At 39.0% G+C, this 17,289-nt stretch overlaps 2 protein-coding genes across 3 annotated transcripts in view; one reads left to right on the plus strand and one right to left on the minus strand.

Annotated features, from left to right (window-relative positions):
* LRRC18 (leucine rich repeat containing 18) overlaps positions 1–14,211 on the minus strand; it is a 29,559-nt gene extending 15,348 nt beyond the window's left edge. For both annotated transcript variants that reach the window (XM_043980869.1, XM_043980870.1), the window contains exon 1: positions 14,101–14,211. The gene's annotated coding sequence lies outside the window, so the exon portion shown is untranslated. The remainder of the gene's footprint in view (positions 1–14,100) is intronic.
* WDFY4 (WDFY family member 4) overlaps positions 1–17,289 on the plus strand; it is a 346,483-nt gene that overhangs the window by 257,437 nt on the left and 71,757 nt on the right.

The following is a 17,289-nucleotide window of genomic DNA, read 5'->3' on the forward strand; positions in this document are numbered from 1 at the left end:
GGCTGTATGACCTTGGGAAAAAGTGCCTAATTTCTCACTGTTCTTAATGAGTGGCATGAAACTCAAGCTGAAATAGGGATCCTGGACAGTCACATACTGACTTAGTCTTTAAGACGTGAGATTAACTATGTTTTATTGTATTTTTATTTGTTTTGTTAAAAAATTTCTCAGGGCAGCTAGGTGGCGCAGTGGATAGAGCATTGGCCCTGGATTCAGGAGGACCTGAGTTTAAATCTGACCTCAGACACTTATCACTTACTAGCTGTGTGACCCTGGGCAAGTCACTTAACCCCAACTGCCCTGCAAAAAAAAAAAAATTCCCAATTACATGTTAATCTAATTCAGGCTACACTCATGGGGAGAGTGTTTAAACCTCCACTCTAGATACCAGCCTAAGACTTTGATGTTACAGAGAAGATGCCAATTTGTCTTTGTAGAAGGGGTGTCCTCAGCTGAGAGTTTCCTATACCAATGAAATCATAGTTCTTTTCCTATCCTATCATTATTAATCATGATAATCATTACTAGAAGAACTGAGTCACATTTATATAGTACTTTTATAATCCTCATATTAATCCTGTAAGGTAAGTGCTATTGTTTTTCTGATTTTATAGAAGAGAAAATTGAGAATCTGGGAGGTAAGTGATGTGACCAGGGACACACAGGCCATGTGAGTTTCAAGAAATCATCTGAAATGCTTGTTCTTCTATTATATTTTGAGTTCCCAAGGGAATAGCCTCTATAAGTCTGAAGGAACCTTCGATATTATTTATTCCAACCCCCTCATTTTTTTTTTGGCGGGGCAATGGGGGTTAAGTGACTTGCCCAGGGTCACACAGCTAGTAAGTGTCAAGTGTCTGAGGCCGGATTTGAACTCAGGTCCTCCTGAATCCAGGGCTGGTGCTTTATCCACTGTGCCACCTAGCCGCCCCCATCAACCCCATCATCTTAAAGATGAAAAAACTGAGGCTTAGTGATATTAAGCGACTGCCAAATCATACACAAAGGAAGAGAGATAGAGAAAGGATTTGAACCCACTTGCACTGAATCCAAAGCTAAATTCTTCTAGATTATCCCATGATGCCTTTTGTCTTGTCAACTAAGGATATAATTCTTTAGATTAGAAAGGTCAGAACAATATGGCTAATAGGAAAGGAGATGCCAAGCTGAGCTGGAAAACTGCTTCCCAATCTAGGCTATGAATACCCCCAAGGGTCATGTCAATTTTGTTAAGGGGAGGGACCAGGGAATTTGGGGCAAATAGTTATTCTATTGAAATGAATCTGTTTTGTTTCTTATGTCCATAAGCACAGTAAACTCTGGGATGTATTTCCTCTCAAATTAAATAGAGAATTCAGGGAGGTTTAGGGTATAGAAAAAGCAAGGAATAAAGGTGGAAAAGATTGGCAACTCCTGAGCTAGAAGATAGTAAGAGACAGCACTAAAAAACTCAGTTCAATTAGTTGGCTTTAATGAATTATATCCCTGAATAGCAACTTCTTGATGTCTTTAAGGAATTTAGGAATACAGAGATATTATTGAAATGGAATTGATTAATTGTGACAATTAGAAAAAAGGAAAGAAGGCAGATCCTTCTAACTATAGGCCAGTGAGCTTAACATTGATTCCTGACAAAATTTTAAAACACAATCTTAAAGCATTGATTTTGGAACATTTATAAAGGAAAGCAGTGCTTACTAATAGCCTATGTGATTCATTAAGAACAAGTCATGTCTGACTAAACTAGTTTTGGTTTTTTGGCAGGATTAGTAGATAGATAAGTTAGGGAAATACTACAGATATATTATTGCAAGATAATCGACAAAATTTCCCATGGTATCATTGTGGAAAAGATGAAGAAATGTGGACTAGATGACAGTATTGTTGGGGAGTCTCAAAACTGAGATTTTATGAACCAATCATCTGTGATTCTATAAGTAATGATTAGTGAATTAATGACCATAAGTCTTGAGGGGAATCTCTAATGGTGTGCCATTGACCTTGTTCTGTTTCAGCTTTTCCCACCCCACTCTGATTTGTATATATTCATATATTCTAGGAGGCTGAGGGAGCCATCCTAACTTTATGTATTAAGATAACCAAAATGACTGAGTCAACATGTGTATTTGTATGTGTCTATGGTTATGTATCTGATAGTTCATCAATGGAAATGACACTAAAGAAGCAATATTATTCACCTGGCCACTGTACCCTAAGGACCCTGGGATGTTTCCATTTGACTTGTATCTGAGACCTTCCATATACATTGTCTTTCTCATCAGAATGTGAGCTCCATGAGAGCGGGCATGGATTTGTCTTCCTAGAACTTAGCATGGTGCTTTGCTCATAGAAAGTGTTTAATGAATACTTTATTCCGACCACATTCGGCATGTTATATTTTGTACTGCATACTATTAGAGTAGAATAGAGAAGGGAAACCGTGATGTTGATGAAAGTGGAAAACAGACCATGCAAAGATCTTTTTAAAAGAATTGAATATATTTAGCCTAGAGAATGAAAAAAATAGGGGGCACATAACAGTTGTCTCCAAATGTTTGAAGGATAATCATGTGGGAGTGGAGGTAGATATCCTACTTATCCCTACCAAACGGCAGAACTAAGACCAATAGGTGGAGGGTACCAAGAGGCAGATATTGACTCAACATAAGAAAAATGCTTCCTTATCATTATAATTGTACAGACACAGGATAGGCTATCTTGGGTGGTAATACGTTCCCTGTTAATAGTGATCTTTGTTGAAGGCTGAATGACTAAGTCAGTGATACTATAGAGGGGATTCCTACTACAGATATAAGAATGGACTCAACATCTGGGCTCTCTTCCAATTCTATGATTCTCTAGTCCTTCCCTAAAAATCCAGGGAAGCTAATAACAATGTTACTAGTTAGATGTCATTTTATTTATTTTTGGATCTTTTGTCCATCAGATGGTGGGGGTGGGGGAGGTTCTTCCTCACAGGGTGCATGTAATGAGCAACAAGGTACAGAGAAAGTATGACTACAAGTGGGACTGAACTCTGGAAATAACCACAGGCACTTCTACACATTCCAGAGACTAGGAAATACCCAAGTAGAAGGCCAATGTGTGTTGGCTTACAGGGAAATTTTTGAACAGAAGAAACCAGATAGGACTCATGAAAATGATAGGTAGTCACAGTGTTCAGGGCTGCAGGGTGTTTTCACCTTATATTTTTCCATTTATGTTTACAGTTGGTCATCTCTGCCCTGGGAGAAATCAGGAGCATATGCTGCATCTTTTGTCTCTACCATGTTGATCTTCAGTTGAGTCATGATGCTTTGTAGTGTGATCAAATATGCCACTAGGAGAGGTCAGTGATAATGACCTGTGTCCCAGATTCAGCCTAGAACTGCATATCTGACTTAATCAGATATGCTCACTTCCCAAAGCTAAACCCCATTTGGGAGCACCGAGATGTCATGCCAAAGTTATGAATTTGTCCCTGTTATTTATCCTTTGGGAAGACGAGTCACCAAGATTGAGCACATCTGTTCCTCATCAATTTGCAATAATAAATCAGATGTTACAATGGACAAGTATTTGGAATTTGGGTTAGCTAAAATTTTTTTAATAAATTCAGAGTATTTCTTGTTAGAAGACATCATCAAATTTTAAAAGATCAACCTGGAGCAAGTTTTAGCTACCTATGAAATACATTAGAAATTCTGATTTTAGCTCTGAGCTAATTGATCTTCCACTAAAGTGCTATTCAAATGCTTCACATTGGCGAGAGGTGACTCTGGAGCTCGATATGGCTAGTCCAACAGAGCACAAAATCAGAAAAGTCCTATCAACCTAGCAAATTTTTGACTATGAGTGTATCAATGAGTTCTATGACTGTTTTTTCAGGGACCAATCTGGCTTCCCTACAAAGAAACTCAGGAACAGAAGGTTGGTCACCAAGAGATGAGGTTTTAGGGAGGTATGAAAGGGATGAGTACTGTACTTTAGTAGCTTGTGACACTTGGGACATATGTTACCATTAGTCATTGAAAGATAGTGAGGGGGGCAGGGCAGCTGGGTGATACAGTGAATAAAGCACTGGCCCTGAATTCAGGAGTACCTGAGTTCAAATCTAGCCTCTTGTGTGACCCTGGGTGAACCATTTAACCCTCATTGCTCTGCAAACAAATAAAAAAAAAGAAAAAGAAAAAAAAGGAAAGGAAAGTAAAGGAGAGGAGAGGAAAAAAAAGAAAGAAAAGAAAGAAAGAAAGATAGTGGGGTAGTCACTAAGCAGAAATAAGTAAATAAGTGTGCTAATTTTGAATAGTTTTATTTTGACAGAGGAAACACACACACCAGAGTAGATCATCTGTTATTATATCCTTGATTTATCTACTTAGTTGTTGTTTGTCCTTCATTCTCGAAGAGGACCATGACATCTGGAGGTGATGTCATAACTTGCAATGAATTGTATTTAAGTGAGAGAGGGCTGTGGAAAGTCACCAGCCTCACTCTCTCCTTCAGAGTCATGTGGGTTCAGTGGTAAAACACACACACACACACACACACACACACACACACATCTTATATATGTACATCATATATATATATATATACACACACATACATATACATATATAGACTATATATACTTAACCATATATACATACACATACTGTATATGTATATATATGTGCTTTTATATATACATACACACACATACACACATCTTATATATGTACATTATATATATATAAACACATACATACATATACATATATATGCAGTATACTTAACCATATATACATACACATAGTATATATTTATATACGTGTGTATGTGTATATATGTGTATGTATATATGTATATGTGTATACACACACACATACATACACACACACACACACATATCAGGTTAAATTACTTGCCCAGGGCCACACAACTAGTGTCTGAGGTAAGATTTGAACTCAGGTCCTCCCAACTTCAGGACCAGTGTTCTATCCACTGTGCCACCTAGCTGCCCTGATTTATCTACTAATTTCACTAGAAAGGAGGCTACCTACCCAAAGGGTCTAAGCGAACCTAAGTGGATACCATCATTTACCTGGTAGGAGCTGTCCAAGGTATAGACACAGGGCCTGTACATGAGTGTTAGACCTCTGTCTTGTTTCTAGATTTTTTCTAGTAGCCCTTTGAAGATAATAATACTGGCTCACATCAATACTAGGGCATAAAGTTTATTTGTAGATCATTTTGTGACACGTCATTTGATCCTCACAATTACCCAGTGTGGTAAAGGTCATTATTATCTACATTTTTCAGGTGAGGAAACTGAAATTTCATAGATGTGGAGAGAGGAGAAGGGAAGAGAATAATAATTTATTAAATGCCTGCTATGCGCCAAGCACTTTAAAAATAGTTGATCTCATTTGATCTTTATAACCATCTTGTGAGACAGGTCCTATTATTATCTCCATTTTACAGTGGAGGAAACTAATACAGAGGTTAAGTGACTTGCCCAGGATCATGAAGGCAGTAAATGTCTGTGACCAAATTTGAACTTGGGTCTTCCTTACCTGGCATGGCACTCTAAGCAATGTACCACCTAAAAGACTGAAGAGAATTGCTCAGGATCACATAGCTAACAAGGAGGAATTTGAATTCAGGTCTTCTCAATTCTAAGAGTAGCTGGGGGTGGCTGCTTGGAGCACAGGGCCTGGAGTCAGAAAGACCTGAATGCAAATCCAGCATAAGTCATTTACTAGCTGAGTGAACTGAACATAGCTGAAATGACCCAACAAGAAAACAACTTTTCAGTTCCAAGTTGATAGTCTAGATGCATTCAGCATATATGGATCAACGTATAAAAATTCTTGAATTTATTATATTTTGATCTAATACCCTTCTCTGAGCTCTAGGTATATGATTAGAAATATCTTCAATGAATGAAAGTAAGGAAAGAAGTGAGGAAGGAAGGAAGGAAGGAAGGAAGGAAGGAAGGAAGGAAGGAAGGAAGGAAGGAAGGAAGGAAGGAAGGAAGGAAGGAAGGAAGGAAGAAGTTAGGAAAGAAGGAAGGAGGCAGCTAGATGGCACAGTGGATAGAGCACCGGCCCTGGAGTCAGGAGGTCCTGAGGGCAAATCCGGCCTCAGACACTTAACATTTACTAGCTTGTGACCCTAGGTAAGTCACTTAATCCCAATTGCCTCACCAAAAAGAAAAAAAGAAGGAAGGAAGATTGTATTAAGTGCTTGCCATGTACAAGTACTAAGCAATGGAAATAACAAAGAGAAAAGTAAGTCAGTCCTTGCTTTCAAGGTGCTCATAGTTTAATGGCTCCCAAAAAGCCAATCCAGTAGTGCTAGAAGGAAAGGGCAAGTATGTGCATAAAGCCTAGATTTCAAGTTATTCTGTAATGTCTCCCATGCAGAAGATGGAGCCCAATATGACTTATCAGTAAAAGGGCTCCATGCTTTACTTTAAACAACTAATGAAGGAGGGATTTACTTAGCCTAGTTTTTAAACTCTTCAAAGAATTACTGTGATATTAAAAACATGCAATCATTTGTGTAGGCATGGCAAAGGATCAATATGGTATAATGGAATAGATTATTTATTTAGAAGCACTACAGTTTTTTTCCCTCTGGTATATACTCTTTCCTGAGGACAGCCTTAGTTTTAGAGTTAGGGGCAAGTTCTTTGCTGACTTTCAGAGACTGTTTTGCTAAGAGCCCAAGTTGTGTGGAGGATATTTGGATTCAAGGCACTCATCTTCAGGTAGACCCTCTAACAAACAATCCTAAATTCCCCCAATTAAAAGTTCACCCAGGGGGGCAGCTAGGTGGCACAGTGGATAGAGCATCAGCTCTGGAGTCAGGAGGACCTGAGTTCAAATGAGGCCTCAGACACTTTACACTTACTAGCTGTGTGACCCTGAGCAAGTCACTTAACCCCAATTGCCTCACCAAAAAAAAAAAAAAAAGAAAGAAAAAAAAGGTTCTGAATACCTCTCTCTGTGCTTCTCTGTCCTCTACAGATAATTAAATTAAGATGAATATTTTAGCATTTTTAAGCTTGGATCATATCATTAGTGATGTAAGAATGTATTTTTTAAAATGACTTGCCAGGGCAGCTAGGTGGCACAGTGCATAGAGCACTGGCCCTGGAGTCAGGAGTACCTGAGTTCAAATCCGGATTCAGACACTTAACACTTACTAGCTTTGTGACCCTGGGCAAGTCACTTAACCCCAATTGCCTCACTAAAAAAAAAAAACAAAAAACAAAAAACAAAAAACTTGCCTAAGGCACTAGGCTTTGTGTTCCCAGGAGCCATGCCTTTCTGATCCTTAGTTCCCACCTTCCTACCTTTTCCTCAGACAAATGTAATCAAATCCACACTACAATTGCCTCTAGAAAGGGCACGGCCATGGTCTAGTGTTCCAACTTTATGATTTCCCGGGTCACAGCTTCCTTCCCAGGTCACCATTCTCTAGGGTAATGTTCCCCATAGAATGTAAGCTCCTTGAGGGCAGGTATATTTCACATCTGTCTTTGTGCTCCTAGTACTTATCACAGAGCTTAGTACAGACTAAGTGCTTTTCTTTCAATCCTTCATGATAGTAATTAATGTAGCCAGAGCTCTTTTTCTAAATGGTAATAACACTTTACTTAACTACTAAGGTACCAGTGGCATATCATCATAAGCTTTTCTGGTGCTCAAAAGCATGTAGACATCAGACTTATTGTCTTGATACTAATCCTATTCTTCGAGTGTATTGTTTGTTTGGAAATTTTTTGGAAATTAGAAGTTGATATTTTATAACCAGGAAGTACCCTAAGACACTAGGGAAATGGCATAAATATATCAGTCTCTGGTTAGGGGAGGGACTAGATCTCTGATTTCTTTGGAGTTAGGACCTCATCTCTTCAAGGCAGATCAGCACCTTCCCCACTTGTTTTAGAAGATTGCCCGGAAAACAAAGGTGTCAAGTACACTAGGCAGATTTTGTGTGTTACAGTGTATCTGAATTGTGGCCTTCTGAGCTCCTTTCAGTTTCTTTTTCCAGGGGGAGATTGGGCAAGAAACAGAGAAAGGAACACAGGATAACCAGGGTGTGGGATGTAGTGACAGCATCCTGACCACATTCACCACTTTACAGGTGGAACAATGAAAGTGTTGGAGGTGACATAGACAGGTTCATTATTGCTCTATACTAGATTCCAAATGCTTGTTGATCTGCATTGAATTGAACTACAGGAGAACTAAATCTAATGCAATATAGAGTATTTTGGGGAGTGATTGTGTCAGGAGCTCTGAGAGCTTACTGCCTTTCCTCCGCCATCTTGGTTCTGCCCCTCAGGAAGACTCTCAATATAGAATATAAGTTTCTATTCCTACTGCTGTATTCATTTGTGTATGTTTATATGTGAGCATCTGTGTGGCACAGTGGGCAAAGAACCAGACATGAAGTCAGGAAGACTCATCTTTCTGAGTTCAAATCTAAATTCAGATACTTAGTGGCTGTATGACCTTGGGCAATTCACTTAACCCTGTTTAGCTTAGTTTCCTCATCTGTAAAATGAGCTAGAGAAGAAAATGGCAAACCACTCCAGGATCTGCCAAGAAAACCCCAAATGGGGTCACAGTAAGATATGACTGAAAAGATTGAACAACGATGTTTGTGTGTGTGTGTACATGCATGTGTGTGTGTGTACTGGCTAGGATGAATGTTAAATACTGGACATAAGATCATAGATTTGAAGCTAGAAGAGACCTCAGAGGCCATCTAGTCTAACATCCTATTTTACAAATGAAAAAACTAAGGCCTCAAAAGACTTGCTCATAGTTCCACAAGTAGTAAGTGACAGAGGCAGGATTTGAACCAGATATCTTGGTAGAGTGCTGGGCCTGGAGTCAGGAAGACCTGACTTCAAATGGGGCCTCAGACACTGATGAGCTGTGTGACCCTGGGCAAGTCACTTAACCAATTTGCCTCACTTTCCACAACTGTAAAATGAGTTGGAGAAGGAAATGGCGAACTGTTCCATTATCTTTGCCAAGAAAATGGGGTCATGAAGAGTAGGACATGACTGAAATGACTAAACAACAATAACAACAAAACTCTGATTCCAAAGTCACTTTGTCAATGTAGGTTTTTCAGCTTTCCCAACAATGAAATATTTCCTGGGGGGCAGCTAGGTGGCACAGTGGATAATGTACCAGCCCTGGATTCAGGAGGACCCGAGTTCACATCTGGCCTCTGACACTTGACACTTACTAGCTGTATGACCCTGGGCAAGTCACTTAACACTCACTGCCCCACAAATAAATGAATGGATGAATTAATTAATTAATTAATCTAAAAAGAGAGAGATAAAAGACCTAACCAAATTTTAAACTCGCTCAGTCCTAATTTTGGTAACAGGGCTTGAGGAACTCCAATTTTAGGGAAACAAATATGAGAATTTATGTTGAAGACACAGATAGGGACCATTAATATCTTCCTGTGGCTTTCATATAACCAGCGTGGTTATCTTTGTGACCCTCCTTGTTGGCCACTATTAGACAATAGGATCTCTCTTTTATTTTTGTCTTTTTATTATCAGTGCTGAGCACAGTGCCTACCTAGAACATAGTAGGCACCTTCTGAATGTTTGGTGAATAATTGATGATTACTTTACCTCTGTCTTACAAATGTAAAACACTATGGGAGAAAGCAAGTGGGATCCATCTATAGTTAGCAAGTCTGAGTACAAATTAGATTTCAAACTCAAGCATGCTTCCCAGCCCTGCTTTTTTGTTGTTATTGTTGTTTAAATGGATGCCAATATCCTACCTTCCCAAAGAAGACCAGGAAGAGTAGCCTTAACTTAGGAATCATCGCCTTTTGCCTGGACTATTATTTAGCAATTTTTCTCCTAAATGCTTTACCTTCCTCCACTCTTTTCTCTGCAATCTATCCCATACGCTATTATGAGTTGACAAGGTGTTATCAACATTGTCTCCATCATACACTACTAAAGCTACCTCAATGATAGTGAGAAAGAAGTAAGGTAAGAGATTGTTTCACAGTAGAACAAGGTTCCTAGATACTAAAGACCCAAGATCTAGCTCATCTGGCTCCAATGCAGTTAGAGCACACATGCAGAGCCCACTGCCTCACTGTTTTAGATTGGCTTTCTTATTCATCCCTACTGTTGACTTTTCTGTGTCTGTGCCCCAAGAGGCTTGAAGTATTTAGCCAGATTTTAAATAATTAATTGGATGAATCAAGAAATAGAAAAGTCCTTGGGCAGCAACTTTGTAGGTATTTTACATTTAATGGGCATGAGAATTAGGAAGGATAAACAGATTTTTAACTAGCTCAGTCCTAATTTTGGCAACTGAACTTTAAAGAACTTTAATTTTAGGGAAACAAAAATATGAGAATTAACATTGAAAATACTCGTATATTCATGGGGCTTTCATGTAACCAGTGTGGTTATCTTCGTGACTCTCCTTGTTGGCTACTGTTTTTCTTCTCCTTTCCCTTTTTCCTCCTCATTCCCCAGCTCTTCAGCATTTTAAATCCTAAAATTGTTACAATAGAGAAGACTTCTCTAGGCCATAGAACCTTGGAAGCACTTGGCTACTGGGGATCTGGACATCCAAGTATTTAAGCATTTCCCTGATATGAGCAAGAGAGAAGGATACCTTGAACAGAGTTAGCCAAGTAGGGTCCCAAGTCAATCTGATAAAAGGCCTCTCCCACTTGGTCCCTGTACCTGGACAGGATCTAAGTCTGCAGGATTTTGCCTCTTTTATAAGAGCTCTAGCTCTTAGCATAGTGCCTGGCACATAGCAGGCACTCAATAAAATTGAACAAAATTGCTGGATCCTGGTCACAAAGAGCTTGCTTCATTTTTGGATTGGATAGGAAGATGGGGCATGGAGAAGATTAATGAACACACACATCCAGGATTCCCATATTACTGCCATACACATATGATTTCTAAACATGGTATCTCCCCAATGAAGTAGATTCATAAGCTCCTAGTCTTTAGCATGGAATAGGTGCTTATCTATGAGTGTATATATATACCTCATATACTATCTGAATAAATGCATCTAAAAGAATTTAAAATTCTTATCTGGAATACAGGTAATTCAACTCAATACAAGCAACATTTCTGGAGTGCCCATAGAGGGGTGTGCTGGAGTTAGTTCATACTGGCTATTGAGAGCTGTGATTGTAAAATTTTTAGTGTAAGCATTTATACCTTAGAAACCGGAAAATGCTAAAAATCAGGGCTTTATCTTTTGTTTTGTTGATTTCTACACTTTAACAAGTGATGAGAAAACTGTTAATAATACAAAGCTTAAAATTGTGGTACATTTTGGGGCAGCTAGGTGGCACAGTGGATAAAACACTAGCCCTGGATTCAGGAGGACCTGAGTTCAAATGTGACCTCAGACACTTAATACTTACTAGCTATGTCACCCTGGGCAAGTCACTTAACCCTCATTGCCCCACAAAAAATAAAAATAAAATATTTTTTAAAGTGTGGTATATTTTTCACCCCCGGAGAGCTGTTTGTTAAACATTTACCAGAACATCACTGTTTTTAGCTGTCAGGTACAGTAAGGGATGAGATGCCGAGGACAATTGGGGTCAAAGTCAACCAGATTACACTTTTCAGGTGCATGAACACTAGGGTTCTTTTTCTGTCTGGGTAACACTAAGAAGGAAAAATATTACATAAATGTAATAGGGGATGAGGGTGTTAGGAAATATGTCAAGTGGTATTTTCTATTTACAACACTTTTACTCCACATATTTACTGAGAAAAAGCCTAAGCTGATCACCCTCAGAAATACAACAGGGGCAGCTAGGTGGCGCAGTGGATAGAGCACCAGCCCTGGAGTCAGGAGGACCTGAGTTCAAATCCGGCCTCAGACATTTGACACTTACTAGCTGTGTGACCCTGGGCAAGTCACTTAACCCCAATTGCCTCACCAAAAAAAAAAAAAAAGAAAGAAAGAAATACAACAACAGGTGTCTAAAGATAATCTTTGCTGTCTTATCAGCTTACTAGCTTGCTGACAGAGACACTAGTATCTAAACTTTAGTGGTTGGTATATTAAGTAGATTCTATTCTCCCTCAACTGAAGAAATTCTTATGTTAGCTGGACAGATTAGCCCTAGAGTCTCTTCTTTATACTCATGGATTCATTGGTGGTAGAGCGGGGGAGGTGACTCAGATTTACAGTTTCAGTGGCTATGGAACCTCCTGGGTGGAAAGTCTTTCTACAGTGCTTTTTAAGCAACTTTTGTCCTCAAAGATTATAAAGGTAGAGCTAGGAAGGGCCCTAGAGGCTATCTGGTCTGGCCTCCTCATTGTGTAAATGAGGAAACTGAGGCCTAGGGAGACAAGAGACTTGGTCAAGTTCACAGAAATAATAACCAGCAGAGGTGGCATTTGGACCCAGGTCTTATACAGTCACAGGGAAGCTAGATGGCATAGTGGATAGAGGGTTGAGTTTGCAGTTTGAAGACCTGAGTTCAAATCCAGCCTCAGACACTTACTAGCTGACCCTGGGCAAGTCACTTAATCCCATTTGTCTCAGTTTCCTCATCTGAAACTGGAGGAGGAAATGGCAAAGCACTCTAGTGTCTTTGCTAAAAACAAAACAAACAAACAAAAACCCCACCCACCTCATATGGGGTTCCAAAGAATAGTATAGGATTGAACAGCAAAAAATTTATACAGTCACAGTCGGTTACACAGTCTGTATCAGAGGTATCGATTAGTCCCAGGTCTTCTTAATTACTAGGCCAACATCACATGTGCTGCTTGCCTTTTTCCATAATAATAATCGACCTAGCACTTGACAAACATTATCTTATTCCATTACCATAACAATTCTTTTAGAGCAGTATGGGTATTATTATACCAATTTGCAGATAAGGAAACTGAGGCTCAGATCAATTGAGTGACTTGCTCATAGTCACCAAGCTGTTAAATGTCAAAACCAGGTTTCTGAATTCAAATCCAGGACAGTATCTTCTATGGAGCAAAACCAAAAATTCATCATAAATTTCGATTTGGAAGGGACCTCATAGGCCAGTGAGTCTAGCATCCCTTCCCCTGCCCCTGTTTTACTGAGTCAATCGAGGTCCTAGGAGGCTAAATGATTGTCCAAGATCGCACAGGTGGTGAGTATCAGAGATAAGATTTGAAGCCAAGTCCTCAGACTTGGAAGCTAGAACATTTTCCACCCCACCATATAAATTACACATAACCTTTGGGTAAAATTATATGATTTGTAATTCCTTCTTCCTACCTGACCTGGACTGCCTCTATTTAGTGTGATTTCTTCAGATTCATTTGGACTAGAAATACCATTACACTTATCAAACAATCATTGTTCAGAAGGGTTCCCATTTACCCTGAGCTTCTTGAGACTAACCAATGGCCTGTTATCCTAGCAAAATAGTCCCCACATTATTATCTTATATTTATTTCATTTTATACATTCCTAGAAATACTCGGGCATTTAAGGCATATTTCCAAATAATTTTAAAGACCACATTAATGCTTATTAAAGTTCCAGCATTTAACGAGGAAACAAAGTTATAACTATACAGTCACCTTGGATTGCTCACACCCTTGATAAAGAACCTTTTAAAGAGCTTATCAAGCTATTGTGAGAGCTAACCTGGGAGCTCATAACCCTCCCTCACTCCCCTGCAAACTGCTCTCTCCCCAGAACCAGCTGCCATCATTGGCTTTCTCTTGCATAGGTTCTCCTCTGAATAATGAATTAGCTTTTGTCTGGGATTTGCAAAGAAAACTCACAGGGAGACGATGATACCAGGGTGCATTTGAGTTTCAATTGCTTGGCAGTTCTAAAATTGCAGGCTCGAGACTGGAGGCACACCTTCAAACTCCGAGGGATTTAGGAAAGGTTAAAATAAAAAGCAACTACTATCTGCCACCACTCATGGATATAGGCACATGTGCATATTCTCTCTCTCTCTCTCTCACTTTTCTTTCACTTTCTCTCACTCTCTCACTTTCTTTTTCTTTCTTTCACACACATATATACACACACAAACTAAAAAGAAACATGAACTTACTCAGTTACAGTCTCAATTCTTCAGTGGACTCGGAAACTTTGTCACTAGGCAACAGGCAGCCTGGGTCCTTGGAGATTATTACCATAATGTTTTGAGTCTAACCTGCAAGTTTAAACAAGAGTCAGAAGGGGGTTACTGTTTGGTTAGTCTGAAAACCTTGGGAAAGTGCAGTGGAGGAGGTTGCGAAACTATTAAGGCTGCTTCCACAGGCAGAGGAATCTATTTGTTGGTCAGACAGGAAGTCAAGAAAGCCCCTTCACTGCTCTCTCCCTCTGTGCCTGACCACCCTTTGCAGCACACTTAGCATTTGTCTAGGGGAGACCCTTATCATGTCTATTTCTGACTGTACCCCGGTTTGTGACAACCAGATCATCTTTTCAAGGACATTGATCTGGGAATTGAATAATAGAATGGAAATTAATCCCCCGCCCAATTCCTAGAACTCCCTATGCACAATGATAAGTCCACTCTGTTGGAATATATGTTCTTATTTTTTGGTTGTGATTTTCTAGAATTTAAAAATTCAGCCTGGAGTGACCATTCCTGGTAAAAAAAATGCCCAGAGTCATATGCCTTTTGAAACCCTCTGTTTCAAAGCAAGGAGTGAATAAGTTTCCATTCAATCAATGAATATTAAAGTGTGAATCACTATGCTGGCAGAAAGTTGTTTATAACTGGAAGACAATTTAATTCAACAATCATTTATTAAATACCTTGCTCAGTTCTGGGGATTTAAACAAAAATGAAACACATTTAAGAATCTTGAGCATTATATAGTATTTTTTTCTTCCAATATTGCAGCTAATGCACAATAAATATGTATCTTAATAATGGAGTCAGATCTGTATAAAACGTTTTTAATGAGCCTACGAGTTTGCATAAGAGTTTGAGATTTTGGTTAAAACCTAAAGGCAAGTTACTGTCAACCACTGGGGGAAGGGAAGAAACAACTGCTCCTAGCTGCAAAGTTCAATTCAATTCATAATGTGCACATGAGGAGATGGATGGTTTAATGAAGCTCATCACTTTTACTAGGGGAGGGGTGAGGGAAAGGGGGGGAGAGACACACACAGAGACAGAGAGACTGAGAGACAAATACAAAGAGAAACAGAATGAGAAAGAGTGAGAGAGAGTGAGAAGAAAGGAGGAGGGAGGGAGACGCAGAAAGGTAGAGAGGGATAGAGAGAAATACAGAGAGAAAAAGATAAAGATAGAGATGTAAATAAATACAATAATAAAGATAGATATGTAGATTAATAGAGCTATAGAGATAGAGATATGTACGTAAATACAGATATACAGATAGATATAGAGATAAAGATATAGGCATAGACAGATTGAGATATGCATACTTCTTCATACATGCATATATACATAGTTATCTCTATCTCTATGCATTCGTTTATATAGGATATATGTGTGTTATGGAATTGCAAGGTTTTATCACTAACTTGGTTTACAAAGGCCAGTGATTTTTATTTTTAATGATGGTCAGTGTTTATCCAATACCTTTACTCCTAGAACCTAAAGTGCTTAGTAGACTTTTTTTTCATAATTGTTTTTTTGTTTTTGTAATAAAGTATTTTATTTTTTCCCATTACATGTAAAGATAGTTCTCAACTTTTGTTTATACAAGATTTCCAATTTCAGATTTTTCTCCCTTCCTCTCCTCCCTCCCCCCTCCCCTAGACAGCAAGTAATCTGATATAGGTTTTATATATATATATATATATACACACACATAATAACATTGAACATATTTCTGCATTAGTCATGTTATAAGAGAAAAATCAGAGCAATGACGAAAAACCTCAAAATAGAAAAACAACAGCACCAAAGACAAAAGAAATAGCATGGTTCATTCAGCATCTATACGCCACAGTTTTTTGGGTTTTTTTTCCCCTGGATTTGGAGATCCTCTTCTATCATGAGTTCCCTGGAACTCTTCTGTACCATTGCATTGGTGAGAAGAATATAGTCCATCACAGTAGATAAACACACAATGTTGATGATACTGTGTACAATGTTCTTCTGGTTCTGGTCATCTCACTCATCATCAGCTCACGCAAGTCCCTCCAGGTTTCTCTGAACTCCTCCTGCTCATCGTTTCTTACAGCACAATAGTATTCCATTACATTCATATACCACAACTTGTCCAGCCATTCCCCAATTGATGGGCATCCCCTCAACTTGCAATTCCTTGCCACCACGTAAAGAGCAGCTATAAATATTTTTGTACATGTGGGTCCCTCTCCCCTTTCCATGATCTCTTTGGTATAGCACTGAATAAGTAAATTAATTTAGGCAGTATTATCATTTTTACTATATTAGCTCTGCCTATCCATGAGCAATTGATATCTTTCCAATTATTTAGATCTGATTTGATTTGTGTGAAGAGTGTTTGGTAGTTGTGTTCATAGAGTTCCTGGGTTTGTCTTGGCAAGTAGACTCCCAAGTATTTTATATTATCTACCGTTACTTAGTAGACTTTTAATAGCCTTTGTCATTTAATTTCTAAGCTGGATAATTAGCCAATGCTATCTTATATATTTAGCAAATATGCAAATATATCCAATAGCCCAAGAGAGCTCAAACGCATAACAAACTGTGATTGGAGTCATAGGTTTGATTGTTACAAAGTGTAATGATTGGAATGACGCCACCTGCTGAAGACTTACTATAGGAAAGCTCCACCATGAGGAGAATGCCTCTGAGGGCAAGGCCATGCGTCTTTTCCTTGGCACCAGGAAGTGACGTTTGCTCATGGGTACTGTCTATCAAGGCTACCAGCCAATCAACTTGAGGAGCCTCCCATTTCTGGGAGGAGAACACAAAGTAGGAAGCGGGCACTGGGGGAGGAGTTCTCTCTCTTTGGGTTCCTGACTTCACTGTGGTGGAGGAGAGAGACTCCAGAGGACTTCACAGGGAAATTGAGGAAAGATAGGATTGCCAGGCTGTAGGAATTCTGTTCTCAATTTTTCTCTTTCTATCTTTCAATAAACCCTTAAAAACCTAAACTCGTTTTATCAGTGATTTTAGTCAGTTTCCCCCAAAACTGGGGGAACAGATTAGAACCCACATTTAGAATTTTAAATTACACAAAAGTGGAATGTGCTCTGAGCTTATAGTTAGAGGTCCCAGGTTCATAATCCTGACTGCTATCTGTGTGACCTTGGGAAAGTTAACCAA

The sequence above is a fragment of the Dromiciops gliroides genome, chromosome 2 (assembly GCF_019393635.1).
Source record: "Dromiciops gliroides isolate mDroGli1 chromosome 2, mDroGli1.pri, whole genome shotgun sequence".
Lineage (NCBI taxonomy): Eukaryota > Metazoa > Chordata > Mammalia > Microbiotheria > Microbiotheriidae > Dromiciops > Dromiciops gliroides.